Source organism: Aulonocara sp. 'chitande type north' Nkhata Bay, linkage group LG15 (assembly GCF_057382095.1).
Source record: "Aulonocara sp. 'chitande type north' Nkhata Bay isolate Kocher_YH1m ecotype deep benthic linkage group LG15, A_spYH_male_GT1.1, whole genome shotgun sequence".
Taxonomy (NCBI): Eukaryota; Metazoa; Chordata; class Actinopteri; order Cichliformes; family Cichlidae; genus Aulonocara; species Aulonocara sp. 'chitande type north' Nkhata Bay.
In genome coordinates this window covers 12,724,184-12,741,688 of record NC_141358.1, presented here as the reverse complement: position 1 = coordinate 12,741,688, position 17,505 = coordinate 12,724,184, and the positions used below count along the sequence as shown (strand labels likewise).

General features: G+C 40.7%; 1 non-coding gene and 1 pseudogene across 1 annotated transcript; both read left to right on the top strand.

Moving 5' to 3' along the window:
* Positions 1 to 224: 224 nt before the first annotated feature.
* LOC147312647 (U2 spliceosomal RNA) lies at positions 225 to 415 on the top strand. The gene has a single exon (XR_015125244.1). It is a non-coding gene; the product is annotated as a U2 spliceosomal RNA (small nuclear RNA).
* An 11,166-nt stretch (positions 416 to 11,581) lies between these two features.
* On the top strand, positions 11,582 to 11,762 carry LOC147312646 (U2 spliceosomal RNA; annotated as a pseudogene).
* The last annotated feature ends 5,743 nt before the right edge of the window (positions 11,763 to 17,505 follow it).

Genomic DNA, 17,505 nt, shown 5'->3' with positions numbered 1-17,505 from the left:
CTGACCGGCGTTTCAGAAACTAAAGTGTCGTCATATATGTGGCGCCGTTTAAAAACTGAAACATGCCGACCATAGTTATATTGTGATGTTTCGGAGGTAAAACGTCAGTAAAACATCGACCTGTCCTCTACCATTTGTTAGAAGGCGACTGTGTTCTTCATTGTAACCATGAGTTAGAGTTGCAGTAAGCAGAATGAGTCGTTTCTGTCGTGCGATATGTGGGTATCGCTTCTCGGCCTTTTGGCTAAGATCAAGTGTAGTATCTGTTCTTATCAGTTTAATATCTGATACGTCCCCTACCCGGGGACCATATATTAAATTGATTTTTGGAGCAGGGAGATGGAAGAGGGGCTTGCTCCGTCCACTCCACGCATCGACCTGGTATTGCAGTATTTCTAGGAACGGTGCACCCCCTGAAGCTGTGAAAAACAAATGGCATTTGACTCAACAGTTTGTGCAAAGAATTTTCTTATACGCTAGATATATGTGTGCGTCTGAATATCTGGACATTGTCTTCGTGTAATCTTCCAAGGTTAGTCAGACTGAAATCTTGCGACTTAATATTTGTGAATGACTTACATTTAACTATTTAACCATTTAACTATGGAAAGTTTAAGATTGAAGCAGGAAGAACTACTTGAAAGGAAGGCAAGGGCTGAAACATATAAGATAAAGCAGGAGGAGTATGAGGAGAACGAGAAATGCTCGGCCTTTTTCTTTAAAAAGATGAAAAGTAAGGAGAAAAAGGGAGTTATAATAAAATTAGAGAAGGATGGGAAAATGATAGAAGGGAAGGAAAATATGCTTAAAACGGCGAAGGAGTATTATGAGGTCTTGTTTAGAAAAGAAAAATTAGAGGGAGAAAAAGGGGATTTTTTCTTAAAGAAAATAAAAAAGAGATTAACGGGAGAAGAAAGCGACAGTTTAGAAGGGGAAGTTACAATAGGGGAGGCATATAAAGTATTAAAAGGAATGAAGGCAAACAAAGTGCCAGGGATAGATGGATTAACAAAGGAATTTTACGAAACTTTTTGGGGAATGGTGGGGATACATTTGTTGGGAGTTTTTAAGGAAATCATGGAGGGAAAGGAGATGACAGAGAGTATGAAGACGGGTGTGGTTTCTATTCTATTCAAGAAAGGTAACCCACAACAACTTGATAATTATAGACCGTTAACTATGCTATGTGTGGATTATAAGATCCTGAGTAGGATATTGGCAAATAGACTCGCGGGAGTAATGATGCAAATAGTGGAGAAGGATCAGACGTGTGGGGTCAGGGGGAGGCAAATGTCTTGGAACGTGCAACTACACAGAGACATACTCACATACGTTAGAGATAGAAATTTGCCAGCACTATGTGTGAGCCTAGATCAACAAAAGGCCTTTGATAGGGTAGATTATGATTTTTTGTGGAGGGTAATGCAGTATATGGGCTTGGGAGAGAAATTTAAAAAATGGGTAAAAAATTTATACAACGGCATAAGTCTGAAAATAAAAGTAAATGGATTCCTTACAGAAAAAGTGTATCAAACAAAGGGTTTGAGGCAAGGATGTCCATTATCTGTTGTTCTTTATGTACTGTATGTTGAACCTTTGGCTTGCGCAATAAGGGAAAGCCAGAGAGTAAAAGGGATTCCGATGCCGCGGGGGGAAGTTTTAAAGATATCGCAGTATGCGGACGATACAGTATTATATCTGGCAGATGATGATAGTTTAAAGGGTGCGATAGAAATTTTAGATATTTATGAAAAAGCGACTGGATCAAAGATAAATAAAGAGAAGTCGATGTATAAATATTTGGGGACATGGGAGGGTAGAAGAGATAATATCTGTGATTTTACTTTGTGTCAAGGCCCAATGAATATTTTAGGAATCACCTTTGGAAATAAGGAAGGAGATGAGCTTAGCAATTGGAAAAAAAGGTTAAGTGCGGTAGAAAAGAAGCTGGGCCTTTGGAAAGCAAGGAAATTAACAATTACGGGGAAGGTTCTGATTATAAAGAGTGAGGTGGTGCCGAAGTTATTACATCTGGCCTATGTGTTTTCGATGCCTCAGATCTACAGAGCGCAAATAACCAGAGCGATATTTAAATTTATTTGGGGGGGTTATGAGTATGTCAAAAGAACGCAAATGTATCAAGAAATTGAAGATGGTGGGAAAGGGGTACCAAATGTCCCTTTGAAGTTAGATACAATGTTTTATGCAAATGTATGCAAGCTATTGAAACAGAACTATGTCCATAAATGTCAAATATTGTTATGGTTTTGGTTAGCGATTCCATACCGTTTTTTGATAGGGTGGGAAAATAAGGGACCAAAGGCGGAAACTAGACCAAAATATTTTCAGAGGATGCTGGGATGGGGAAAGAAACATGCTGAATGTAAAGAGGTGGATACCGTACTAAACCATAAACTTTTATATAAGAAAATGGTATGGAAAGCTAATTATAACCAGGTACCGGTGAGTCCAGAAGTGTGGAAATGTGCACAGGATAAGACCTTTAAAAATGTTTTGAAGGATTTTAATTGGATGCATTTACACAAAAGGTTACCCGTGAGGATCATCATGTATGCACATAACTTGGGAAAACAGAAAAAGTGTCCGAGGGACAACTGCGTAGAAGAGGAAACAATAGAACACGTACTTTGGGGATGCGAATACGCAAAAAAGGTATGGGAAAGGGTAAAGGGGAAGTATAAAGGTTTGGGCACGGTGACTTATGAAGAGATTACCCTTTTCAGGGCTAACAGCATAGAAAAAGAGAGATACAAAATACGTTGTATGTTGTTAACAATTGTAAAAATGAAATTGTGGAAGGCAAGACAGAGTTGTATAACGGGAGGATATAAAGAGGGGGAAATAGGTACGACTAAAGCTGTAGAGAGGGAATTTGAAAAGACATACTGGCATGAACTACAAAAATGGGGAATAGACACGATCAAGGATAGATGGAAAGATTTCCCTTCCTTCTTTACTGCGAAGGCACCTGAAAAGTGGTGGTAGGTAAAGAGTAAGGAAGGGAGAAAGGGAAAAGGAGCAATGAAAAGCAATAAGTTATATGAATATGTTACATGAAAATGATTGGTTTGCGATGAATGAATGTGGGAAAGAAATGAAATGTAAATATGTCTTTGTAATGGAAATGGAAAAAGTTTTTTGAACTGTCGTGGAAAGAAAATAAAAGAAGTAAAAAAAAAAAAGAAAAAAAAAAAAAAATCTGTTCTTATCATTTCACACTTGATTCTTGGTCTTAGTCTAGGACTGCGACCCTCTCCTTTGGGTGTCTGGGCGGTGAAACCTTGGTTATTTATTGCAGCGCAAAGGTACGTGGTTTTTTATAGAAATTATTTGTTTGTATTGAAAACGTTTCCTTTTTAATCTTCTGTTGTGTGTTTGTAGCAGGTGTTTTTTCTAAACCTTTGGTGCCTCCGCAATGGCTGGGTATGCCAGTATGCGGAGGCACCACTGTGTGCGCTTCAGTTTAATTGAGAAGGTTGGAGAAGTGCCAAAGATGTCCAGGCTGGATTTCTCCAGGAAATTGATTCAACAGGTGTTGGGATTTTCACCAAATGACTTGAATTGCATTTTGACCCTCCCTTTTAACAGGGGTTTTGATGTAAGTTTCAGCTCAAGCGAATTGTTGGAAGAGTTTTGGAGAAGATTCGAAAATTTGAGACCACAATTTGAAATTTTCAATGTGGAGAAACTGACAGACAATACTATGAAAACAGTAATAGTTAAAATGTTTAATGAAACGGTGAATGCCCAAGACATTTGTGTGTGGTTGGGGAGATATTGTACGGTGAAGGGTCAGCCGAGGAAGGTGAGAGATGTGGATGGAATATGGAATTGTGTATGGAAAGTACCAATACAGCAATGGGAAGATCCCCAAGGGTTCCGGGGTTTAAAACATCTCCCGTCCATGATAGTTTTGGGAGATAATAGAGGCTATATCCATTACCAGGGCCAACCAAAGCTCTGCCGGAGGTGTGGGGAGCATGGGCATTTGATAGAGGCATGCGAGGAAATCATCTGTGGGAAATGTAAAGAGAAAGGGCATACGTATGCTGATTGTAAAAATGACCGTAAGTGTAACTTGTGTGGAGGGGAAGGTCACCTCTTTAGGGACTGTCCGCGGTCCTTTGCAAATAAACTTAAAAAAGGAAACCAGATTAATGAGGGAAACCTGATTGCAATGGTAAACGAGGATGTCTTGATTGATGCAGCTGGGACAGATATTTTAAATCAGTTCCCAGCACCTGAAGACGGAGGGGAGGAACAGGAGGAGGAGGGAAAAGGGGAGGAGCATGGAAGACCTGCCCAACCAGAACCCTCAGAGGAGGGGGAGAGAGGGCAGGAGGAGAGTGGAGTTCAGAAAGGAGTAAGTGGTGAAAGTGAAAATGCTCAAGGGCAGCCCCCCCCTGTCCCCCCTGGCCTTCCTGATTCACAGGTGGCAAAGAGGACTGCAGCAGAACTGTCTTCTGGGACAATTGTTTCAGGAAAGAGAGGGAGGCATGAAACACCTTCAGGGAGTTCCTCAGGGGAGGACTCCAGGGTCTTCCCCTCTGACTCACCAAATGAGGTTTCCTTCCTTAACATAGTTCTGCAGTCAACGCCAAAGGAGCGGATGGTAAATGCAGCTCTGCGACAAAGGCCGTCACCTAGAGTACGAAAAGGGAATAGAGTGGCGGTCCCCCCTTCGGAACCCGGAGAGGTGAAGGAAGAGTTACACTCACAAGAAATAAATTGATGGTATGCCCCCCCAAAGTTTGGGTTGAGCCTTTGAAGAGAACAATCTTTCCTTAGTTTCATAATGACTAGCTTGTGTTCTGTATTAATCTTCATGGCTCTGACCTTCTCATCCATAAATGTCAGGAGTGTTAGGTCTAAAGTAAGAGCCCAAAGTGTTCTATCCTTCTTGAATAGTGTAACATCAGATGTTATTTTAATACAGGAATGTGCTATACCTTTCCTAAAAGCATATGGTCAGTGGCAGGATATGTGGCCACAAATGTCCATCTGGAGTGGATCAAATGAAAATAAAAATGATGGAGTAGCCATATTGGTGAAAAACCCTCTGGTGTCGGTGAAGGGAAGTACTGTAGTAAGTGATGGAAGAGCACTTGTTGTTAACCTTATTTATATGGAAAAGGAATTTAAGCTCTTGAACATTTATGGCCCAAATGACAAACACGAAAGATATGATCTTTTAGAGGCTTTGCAACCCCACTTGTTGGGAAAAGCGCCTTTAGTGTTTGGAGGGGATTTTAACTGTATTTTAAACAGGAAAGATAGAAGAAGAGCCACACAAGATGTGAAGATTGATAAGACGTCACTTTTACTACAAGGTTTAGTCAGAGACTTTAAATTGATAGATTGTTTTCCAACGGTTCATCCAATGGAGGAGGGTTTTACTTGGTATAGTGGAAACGGTGACAGGGCCTCTAGAATTGATTATATCTTTGTTAGAGACTTTTCACCAGTAGAGGCCACTTTGATGCCCGTCTTTTTTTCTGACCATCTGATGTTAACTGTTAAAATTTCCCTTGAACTAGATATAACAATGGGGAGGGGAGTGTGGAGGTTAAACTGCTCCCTACTGGAGGATCAGGATCTGCTCAGACAGTATAAGGAGAGGTATACTGAATGGCAGACTCTCCAGGATTTCTATGCAACACGTGTCTCATGGTGGGAAATGGTGAAGTGTAGGACTCGGTCCTTTTTTAAACAAGCAGGAAAGAGAAAGAAGGCCGCAAAAGACAGGTGTATGAGAGGACTACAGAAAAGGTTACAGAGGTACCATCTCTTAAATAGGTGGGGTTTACACTTCTACGAAGAAATTAGAGAGGTTAAAAAAGAAATGCAGAAAATAGCAAATGATAAAAGTATGGGAGTCATACTAAGGAGTAGAGAGAGAGCGAGAGAGGAGGGAGAAAAATGTACGAGATACTTTTTCAAAAAAATTATGAACAAACCTGGCTCTGTCTCTCAGCTAAGAAACAGAGCTGGAGAAAAAGTAGTGAGTACTGAAGGTATAATAAAAGTGATTGAAGAATATTATGAAAACCTGTATGGGGAGAAAAATGTGGAGGAAAGAGTCATTGAGCAAACCCTGGAATATATTGATAAGATTGTTGAGTCTAGTGATATGTTAAGTCAACCTTTTACTACAGCCGAGTTAGGTCAGTGTCTTAAGAGTTTTAAAACTGGAAAATCCCCTGGTTTAGATGGCCTGCCGATTGAGTTTTATCTGACATTTTGGGATATTTTAGCTACTGATTTACTTTCAATTTTTACAGATTTTAGTGAATTAGATAAGCTGCCTGAAAGTTTTAGAATGGGTTTAGTCACACTCGTTCATAAAGGGAAGGATAAAACTCTCTTGGAAAATTGGAGACCGATTACGCTTTTAAACTGTGACTGTAAATTATTCAGCAAGCTTCTAGCAGAAAGGACAAGACCGGTTTTGGACCAGATAATCCACCAAGACCAAGCATGTACTGTAAAGGGCAGGAAGATCACGGATAGTCTGGTGTTGATTAGAGACACGATTTGTTTTGCTCGAAAGAGAAACAAGCGACTGATTCTTTTGAATTTAGACTTTGAAAAAGCCTTCGATAGAATATCTCACCGGTACCTTTTTAAAGTTTTGCAGAAGATGGGTTTCCCAGAAAGGCTTATATCCTGGGTAAAGTTGTTGTACACAGATATAAAGAGCAGATTTGTCATGAATGGGACCCTGACGAATGCAGTTCAGGTGAACTGTGGTTTACGACAGGGATGTCCCCTGTCCGCTCTTTTATATGTTATTTGTATTGAACCCCTGGCACAAATTTTGAGGAAAGATAAGAGTATAAACGGGATGAACATACCTGGGAGTGGGGGGCAGGTGGCAAAGTGTGTACTGTACATGGATGATATTAGCATCCTGTGTACAGACATATCCTCGATGAGAAGGACTTTTGAAGTTACGGACTGGTTCGGAAGGGCTTCGGCCTCTAGACTCAACAGGGGCAAGACTCAGGTACAATTCTACGGGCCATGGGAGACTATAGAATTGACTGGACTTGGAATAAATGTGACACAAACCGACCAAAAAATTTTAGGGGTTAGATTTGATAAGGATGGTGGAGGAAAGGCAAATTGGCCGGGAATGATAGGAAAAGTGAATCAACGATTAGGCCTATGGAGACTGAGAAAGCTGACTCTTGGAGGGAAGGTTTTAGTAATTAAGGCAGTGATTTTACCCTTGCTTCTTTTAGTCAGCGCAGTCTTTTTGCCACCAAAGGACGTATTGTTAAAACTAGAACGAGCCATCTTTTACTTTCTATGGGACTCCAAATGGGAGAGACTTAAAAGAGGGATAATGAAGAAATTAAAGGAAGATGGTGGCAAAGGAGTCCCAGATCTGTATTTATTCATGGGAAGCCTCTATACAAGTAGCCATATGAGACAGGCTACGAGTCCTAATAGTAATCCTCTGACACAGGCATGGGTTAGATTTTGGTTAGGTAGCTACCTAAGACAAAAGAAAATCCTGCCAGTAGATCTTAGAGTCCCCGTCTCCTTTGATGTTCCTGAAGCCTATGTAGAGCTGAAATCCTTTTTAACCTCCTTTAAATTGGAAGATCAGAGTTTGGACATTTTAACAAAACATCATTCTCTCATTTCAGTTGTGCAGGAGAGGGGAGAGGTGGTCCCAGTCAGAGGCCTCCCTATTGGAGAGGCCATAGAAGTGTGGCGTCTGACAAACCATCCCGTCCTTTCTAACAGGCTCCAGGATGTGTCCTGGATGGTGGCTCATGAGATTCTCCCAGTCAGGGCTGTCATGCACTCCAGAGGAATGTCGACAACAGAAATGTGTCCCCGACCGGGTTGTGGCGCGCCTGAGACGGTGAGGCACCTACTCTGGGAGTGCAGTGCTGCTATAGACCTGTGGGACATGGCCGGCTCCTTAAATTTCCCGTACTTACCAGCAAGGGAGGTCCTGACAGCAAACCTAATCCTCTATGGGGTGAGCCAAGGAGTGAAAACGCAAAGAAAAGGCTTTGAAAAGCAGTGGCTCGCCCTTGCTGCTATAAAAGACGCCATTTGGACCTCCAGAAACTTGTTGGTGAGCAAGCACACGCAGATCCCCCCCGTGGCTGCTCTCCGAATGGCAACAGTAAAAGAGATCTGTGCCAGAAATACTAAGTTGAGAGAGCAGCCGCAAAGAAGAATCGCCTCTGTGCCCATTCGGATGGAGGAGCCGGGTTCGCACATAGAAAGGTCTAAGCAGCAACAGCCTGGCTCTCCGGGAGAGGTCGGTGTGGAAGGAGCAAGTTGGGGAGAGTCCCCTCTGAGCACCGGAAGCTTGTGAAGGGATGGGATGGTTTTTTTTAAATAATTTAAATTCTCTATGAAAAAAAAAAAAAAAAAAAAAAAGGAAAAAACATTTAAATATTTGTTTTCCTGTTGTATTTTAAAAGGGGATGGGAGATAATAAAGAAGTAATCCTTTTAAATGGGGTGGGCTTATGAAAATAAATGAGATGATGATGATGTTGTTATATGTCTGAGTATCAATAAAAATTTTTCCAAAAGAAAAAAATCTGTTCTTATCAGTTTAATATCTGATACGTCCCCTATGTGTTCCCGATGCCACAAGTATTTAGAGCACAAATAATGAGGGGAATATTTAACTTTATATGGGGAGGTTACGAGTACGTAAAGAGAGTACAAATGTATCAGGAGGTTGCCGATGGGGGAAAAGGGGTACCGAACATTCCGTTAAAGTTAGATACGATTTTTTATGCAAATGTGTGTACGCTGTTAAAGAAGCCATATATTCATAAATGTCAGATATTGTTATGGTTCTGGTTAGCTATTCCATACCGGTTTTTAATTGGGTGGGAAAATCAGGGGCCGAAGGCAGAGACAAGACCAGAATACTTTCAGAGGATGGTTAAGTGGGGAAAGAGACATATAGAGTGCAGGGAGGTGGATACAATACAAAATCATAAACTTCTGTATAAAAAACTGGTGAGGAATGCTAACTACAACCAGGGGATAGTGAGTTCGGAAGTTTGGGAATACGCACAGGATAAGAGTTATAAGAATGTTTTGAAAGATTTTAATTGGATGCACCTACATAGGAAATTACCTGTAAGGACTACGATGTATGCACATAATTTGGGGAAGTTAAAAGAATGTCCGAGGGATAATTGCACAGAGGAAGAAACGATTGAACACGTCCTATGGGGGTGCAAATATGCAAAAAAGGTATGGGCTGGAATGAAGAGGAGGTATAAGGGACTAGAGGCTTTGACATATGAGGAAATAACTTATCTTAGGCCTAAGGATAAAAAGAAGGAGGAAAATAAAATACGTTGTATGTTGTTATCAATTACAAAACTTAAGATATGGAGGGCAAGACAGGGGTATATAAGGGGGGGGGGGGGTATGAATGGAAAGAGATGGGAACAATAAAGGATATAGAGAGGGAATTTGAGGGGATATATCGGCATGAATTACAAAGATGGGGAATAGACACGATTAAGGACAGGTGGAAGGATTATTATGAATGATGTAAAAGATGTTTTTGTGAAATATGAAAAGTATTCAATGGAATGTTGAGCAAATGGAAATGTAAGATGGTGTTGTAAGTAAAAATAAAAAAGGAAAAAAAAAAAATCTGTTCTTATCAGTGATAAGGCGAGAAGCAATGCAGGATGGCGGCATCATCGGCCAACTTCCATGAGAGGAATGCATGGATGCAAGGTACAAGAAATACTTTGAGATTCGAGCTGATGGAGAAAGATGAGGAAATCCATGACAGAATTAACTTTGGACGGAGGATCCTATACGAGGCTTTAAAGATACAGCCTGAGGAAATCTACTGCCTTCAGCAGAGCACGGCAAGTAAACATTACGATGTAACCTTTTGCACGGGAGAATGCGCGGAGGAGGTGAGAAGGAAGTGTATTGGAGAAGAAAACGAAGAATTGAGAAAATACATGGTAACCCCTATGTACAGAAATGATTATAGGATCCTAACTGTTCATATGTACAACCCATGGGTTTCTGAAGAGACCATTAAGTATTTCTTGGGAAGGTACGTTACAGTACTACCAGGAGTGCGGAAAATAAAGGATGGCTTAGGCCTATGGACCGGAAAAAGACAATTTCGAGTCAAATTAAATGTGGATATGGCCACCGAAGACGGGTATTGCCACCCGCCCGCGGTGTTCTCTATTGGAGCGGATAGGGGCTTCCTAGTGTATGCCGGGCAGCCCCAAGCGTGCAGAAAATGTGGTAGCACCGGACACAATGCGGACAGATGCGAACAAATGAGGTGCAGGAGTTGCGGAAAGATAGGCCATATAACAAAAGACTGCAAGGAGCCTAGAAAATGTCACTTGTGTGATTCGGAGACGCACATGGCAAGAGACTGTACTAGGCCAAGGTCATATTCTGAAGCGGCAAAATCTGGAACTAAAGACGGATATCATAGAAAAACGGACACAGAAACTGATACTGAAAGGAGAGCACAGGAGGCGCCAACGGCTGCCGAAGATCAGACTAATGAGGAGAGAGATGGGAGCAAGGAAGGTGGAGCAGAGCAGAGAAAGGAGGAGGGAGGAAATCCACGCGAACTGGATGCCGAGAGAGAGAAACAAGGGGAGGACGGACAGGTGTGGGAAGTAGTAGCGAAGCCTCGGAGAAAATCAGCTAAGAGGCGAAGAAAGGTGAGCTCGGGCGCTTCTTCAGAAGAGACTAAAATGAAAAGTAGAGAGGACAGAGAGGAACGGACCGAGGAGGTGGAAAATGTGGAGGGACATGTTCTGAGAGGTACACAGACTGAATGTATGCACACGCCTTTAAGTGACTTAACTAGTGATGGGGATACGGGGGAAGAGGCCGAAAGTGAAGAAAAGTCGGAAGATTCCTTTATAAAAAACTTGTTGGCGCAAGTTAATATGGAGAGTTAAAAATGGGGATTTCGGAATAAAAGAAGATTTTTTAGGTTACTTAATGCAGTTATTTAATTTTTTCCTCCGGACTTTAATTATAAACGTATTCCCATGTTTTTGTTTGGTAATGATTTAGTTTTGTTGTTAAGATATGGGAAAATTCCGAATAATTACTTTAAATGTAAGGGGGCTTAAAAACGCCCGAAAGAGGAAAATGGTTTATGAATTTTTGTTACATTATAATTTTGATGTTTGCCTACTGCAAGAAGTACATCTAAAGGATGAGGGGGATATTGACCTTTTTACGGAGGAATGGAGAGGAGGTGAATCGGCTTGGAGTATAGGGGGGGTACACGGGACTGGGGTCGGAGTGTTATGTGGAAACAAAAGTATAGGGGGGGGTATGAATGGAAAGAGATGGGAACAATAAAGGATATAGAGAGGGAATTTGAGGGGATATATCGGCATGAATTACAAAGATGGGGAATAGACACGATTAAGGACAGGTGGAAGGATTATTATGAATGATGTAAAAGATGTTTTTGTGAAATATGAAAAGTATTCAATGGAATGTTGAGCAAATGGAAATGTAAGATGGTGTTGTAAGTAAAAATAAAAAAGGAAAAAATCTGTTCTTAAAAAAAAAAAAAAAAAATCTGTTCTTATCAGTTTAATATCTGATACGTCCCCTACCCGGGGACCATATATTAAATTGATTTTTGGAGCAGGGAGATGGAATAGGGGCTTGCTCCGTCCACTCCACGCATCGACCTGGTATTGCAGTATTTCTAGGAACGGTGCACCCCCTGAAGCTGTGAAAAACAAATGGCATTTGACTCAACAGTTTGTGCAAAGAAATTTCTTATACGCTAGATATATGCGTGCGTCTGCATATCTGGACATTGTCTTCGTGTAATCTTCCAAGGTTAGTCAGACTGAAATCTTGCGACTTAATATTTGTGAATGACTTACATTTAACTATTACCACAATTACTAAATCCTGCCACTTGGACTGACACGTGGCTGGACACACACTTTCTATGGGAAATCAAAAAAATATGTCGTTTTCAACTGCAGTTACACTATTCTGGCTCCAATCCTGCAGTTACCTCTGTTGTCCACTAGAGACCAATAGAAGTCTTTAAAAACCGGAGGCTGCCATCTACAAGGACTCATGTTGATTATAGGTTTAACTCTTCTCTTTCTCTACATACTGCAGCTTTCTGTCCTCTGTGGCTGTAAATTACATCGTTTGAAAAAAAAAAACACCACACAATTTTTTCTTGGCTTTTTAGCTAAAATCACCTGTATTGTCTGTTGTTTCCATTTGTGGATGGTTAATAGTGCAGAAGATTGTTTTTCTGTTTTCAGGATTACATGAAAACATTTTGGAACAGATCATTTTTGTATATAATAAATCTTAGGATAGTATTGGTTTTGATGATTTATAAAACAGCTGTGTGCCGTAGCCCTGGTAGTGTGGATCCTTAGTGTGTAAAGAGTAGATACCTCATGTAATATGTGTGAATGAAAATCCATGGACTTTATAAGAGTCCTCCATTTATGGCTATGATCCTAACAAACAAGATTAATACGTTTCTTTCTCCTACCAATCTTCCTGTTTCCTAAAGGAACACGCATGCACAATATATATGCACCAGGATGCAGTGGCGTGTCTAGAAAATTTTTGTTGGGGGGGCCAGGTAGGGGCACAGATTTGGAGAAGGGTGGCAGATGTAATTGGCAGATAATGTTAAAAACAATTCTACCAACCGTTCACCATAATTCAATAACCCTGTAAACCTAATAACCGTAACCTTATTAGAATGAGATTTTAACCACTACGGTGCAAAGTGTTTAGATACTGTGTTGATTAAGTACAAGAGATACAATCAGTCAGTGTTTATTCAGCATTCAAGGACATCAATATTTGCATAGTATTTTTACTGACATGTAGTGCACATGTGTTTTGGGCAAAAACATTTTTGAATATTAAAATACGAACATTTTTAACATACAATTGGCAAATTAGCCAATTCCAATGCAAAACCAATGCCTGTTAAAAAAAAAAAAGAAGATAATCTTCTCACAAACTGGTGTTTGATTTTGAAACAGGAAAAAAGTGGAGAAACAACTGAAAAGACTAACATTTGAATAAAACCTGAAAGCAAGTAAATACTTTATATGCTGCCTTACTTTGGTAATATTGAGAACAACACTGGCTGATGATGAAATGCAGTCAGCTGGCATGGTGACACTGCCAGTATTAACCTGCAGGGCTGGACTGGGACAAAAAATTGGGCATTTTCACTACAGATTGGCCCACCAGGTATTAAAGCCATAAAGCCTTTGAATGAAAACAAATGCTGTTGTGACAGTGATGTACAGTCTTTTTGGTATATGTATGATTTCCATACATTTTACGTCAGATAAAAACTTTCTTCACAAGATTCAGATAATTATTTAATAAAAGCTAGATATTTTAAATGAGAATAAAAAAGAAAAGTATTTCTTTGTGCCCACCTTTCCCTGTTAATGCCCTACCTGGCCCCCTGGCAACACTTTGCTAGACCCGCCCCTGCACAGTTACCAGCTGTCAGCTACATAAAAAAAGGATCCTGGTGTTATTTATCTCTCAGAAACAGTTCATAACTTCAACTCATTCCTGTCACCTAAAAGGTAAACCTGTTTCTCCATCACCTGTTCAGCTCTGATGATTCAGTAAGGACATCTCCTGGTTTCATCTTCATGTTTCCCTCTCACCACATATCCAAACCGACATCATGACCAGCAGCTTTACAGCTTTACAGCTGTGGCTCCAGCAAACATTCTAACTAAATAAATTCTAACAACAGCTGATCAAGCTTAAACGTGCTGCTGCTGTTTAGCGCGACATCTGCTGGTTTCCTCTTTCTGGCTCAAAGTGGGTGATAAACAAACAAGAGAGACGATCAGCTGATCATTGATCAGTTTCATGATTGAAGTAGCAACAGGAGAGAGAGGAGAGATAATGAGAGGAGAAGAGGCAGCTGTGCAGCGTAAAGACAGAATAACTCCAGTTTTGTGTCTTTTTCCATCCTAGCTGAAGTCCGGGACAAACTGCGTCTCTTCTCAGCTCAATACCAAACGCGTAATATTTTCTCTGAATGAGGGACCATTCCATTTTTTAAGGAGCTGTTGGCAACTCTACTAACTAACCTTATGAATAAAATAAAGTTCACTATCAGTAACATCATAGCAACCGAACATCTGTATAAACTTGTCATGCTAGCTCACACAGTATGAGGTATTGTAACTGACTGTAAAAAGTCAGCACAACGAAAATAAACTCCACCTAAACTTGGTTTATATCTGACCCAGATAGACTGCAGGTCATAACTTCTTACCTGAAGTTCAGTTCACCTGACACTCGGACTGGTGGCCGCCTCGGGGCTCTCCTCCTGCTTCCCCTTCCCTCATCCACCTGCTGGCCTCTGTGGAAGCCCTGCCATAGCCACCACCAAACAACTGAGTTATTTTTACACATCGACCTGCATCTTATAACTCATAACTCTTATGTTAAGTGGGGGAACTTGCACAATCGGTGGCTAACTAAATACTTTTTTGCCCCACTGTACACTCACTGGCCAAATTTTTGTTAGATACACCTGTTGAGCTGCTCATTAGGTCAAATACCTAATCAGCCTATCACATAGCAGCAGCTCAGTGCATTTAGGCATGTATACATTAATAAGATGACCTGCTGAAGGTCAAAGGGGATTTAAATGACTTTGAACATGCATTGTTGTTTGTGTCGGACAGGCTTGTCTGAGTATTTCAGAAACTGTACAACCATCTAACCGGTTTATAGAAAATGGTCTGAAATGGAGGAAATCTCCTGTGAGCAGCACTTCTCTGGGAAAAAATCACTTGTTGGTGCCAAAGATCAAAAGCGGAATGAGCAGATTACTTACAGCTGTAAGGAAAGCAACATGAACTCAAATACCCACTTACTTCAACCAAGTTATCAAGAAGAGCACCGCTGAAAGCACAATACGTTGAACCTCGAAGCTGATGGCCTAGTGTCACCTGCTGGATAGAGGTGAAAACACAAAGCAAACAATGTCTCTTTCATCTGTTTCACAGCATGCACGGGAACTGGAAACTCGCCGAAGGGAGGCAGAGGCGAGAGAGCGGAGGAAGCAGAGGGAGGTGCAGCTGGAACTGGAAAGACAGCTGAAAGAGGCTGTGATGGTAAAAAAAAAAGTTTTCCACTTGACACCAATTATGTACAGAGTCTTTTCTCCTTGACTTTGATCTTTGAGAACTCCAGCAAAATGTTGACTGTCATTATAAAATTCACACCTAGTCTTTAATGATTTGGAAAAATGGTTATGACAGTCCAGGAAAAGGTAATTCAGGAATAGGTCAGTTTATACCGCTCTGTTGGTGCATCTGTTTATGTAGCTGTGTGTGTGTGTGTGCATAGATAAAAGACAGCATGCAGGCTGAGATGCAGGTGAAGGAAAAGGAGCATTTCACCTCTCATTCAAGAAGCTTCTTCAGTTCTCTGAAGAAATTCTGAACTGAAGAAGCTTCTCAGATGAGAAGTGAAACATCTTCAAGAAACTTAAAGAAGTCCAGATGCTTTTCTTTCCAAGCTCCTTAGACTGTAGTTAAACTTCACACACTGGACTTGTCAGTCACACATCCTTCGCCAGTAGGCATTCCCAGAATGATCTTTCCCCTTCTGACGCTTAGAATGACCAAATATGTGCAAAATGGACAATTCCACATGCCACCATGTCAGTCTTTTATTAAATATGACATGAAACAAATGACTGAGCCATTAAATTTGTCACAAAGGTGTTCACCTAATTCCAGGCAAATGGAATAGACTTCTATGGGACCATAAGTCTTTTTGCACTTTGACATTTGTTTTACTTTTCAGATCTGTAACCTATAACTTTTATACTGTATGTGTTTTGATCATAGGAGTCTACGGGGACTTACTTACTTTTAGCACGTTTAGCAGTTGATGTTGGCTTCTTTTTTCAGTACTGGAGCTTCCTGCTCATTGAAGACTTTTCTAAAAGGAAATGCTTAATCCAAAATGGCGTTTTAAGGGCTTGGATTAATGTCAATTTCAGCAAATATTCTTTCTTATGTTAAAAGAACATGGATCTCTGTCAGTGATAACTTCTGACTTTATAACTCAAATTTTAAGAGAGAGCTTCACTGCTAAGCTCTCATCTGTGTGGGTGTCACGGTTCGCTTGAGGACTCACACGCAGGACTCAGAGGCACAGTCTGTATTTATTACAGTTCCACCAGGTGTATATACAAACAGTGCAGGGGATAGTGCTATATACAAAGCGGTGACAGGGAAAAGGCTCTGGGGAAATCCAGGTAGGGAAAAGACACTTGCTCCTCTTCTGACTCTCTCTCCAAACACCGCTCGGGGGATGCAGAGTCGGGTCCAGGGGATCTATGTACAGAAGGAAACACACGTTAGAGGTTTTGCACAGGGAAGCAAAAGAGAACTTGCTCAGAGCCGGGCTGCACTGACGCGAGTCACACACAACGATCCAGTGATGAGTAGAAGCCACTCCCTGGCTTAAATGCTGGCTGCACTGATGAGGCCCAGGTGTTTCCTCCTCAGAGGGGCGTGGGCCGAGGGCGTGAACCCACCATGAGTTCCGCCCTGGCGAGAGAGAGAGAGAGAACACTACTAGTCAGCGGCCTGCTGATCCCCTGGCCGTGACAGTGGGGTTCAAATCCCTTATTCAGATTAAGATTTTATGTGACATTACATTGGCAAAAATTAAATTTACTTGAATAATGTGAGTATTGGAGTAAGTACTTGAGTAGTTTTTGAATAACTTTAATTTTGTAATGTGCATATTTTATGAATAATGATGTTTCAATACTTTAATCTACTGAATAAGTAAGAATTAGACTTAATAATCTTTTTACTTTAAAAAGGGAAATTGTGTACAATCTTTTATTCTCCAAAATGCACATAATAAAAATGTTTTGGGGAATGTATATGCTTTTTAAAAACCAATTGCTTCTTACTTGATGCATGCTATAACTTTCAGCAAAACTGAACTAAAATTTGTTAACAAGCTTACCAAATAAGAAATGTTTTGTGAATTTTCTTTGCAGAGCGACTGGAAAGCCGGCTGTTATCAAAGCCCACATGCCCTAAAAAGGAGGACGCGCTGGCCAGTAATGAGTTCATCACTAAGTTTAAGATAAGAGTTGATCAGAATAGAGGCGATGATGAAAGTCTGGAGCATCAGTTGGAGGCTGCCAACCTGTCTGATGAATCGTTCGAGGCCCAGACAGAAGTCAACGGACAAATATGATCACAGACATTTTAAAAACGCGAGTTGAGAGTTAAGGGGGAAAATATTGTAATAAGTATATATTTGAATTGCACACTAAGATATAAAGTGATGGCAGCGAGCACAGTGTTGCAGGATTTAATTAAAAACACATCTGACTAAGACCAACTGAAATTTAGAGTTGTGTATAATAAAGTTTATTCATGATTAATAAAACAAATCT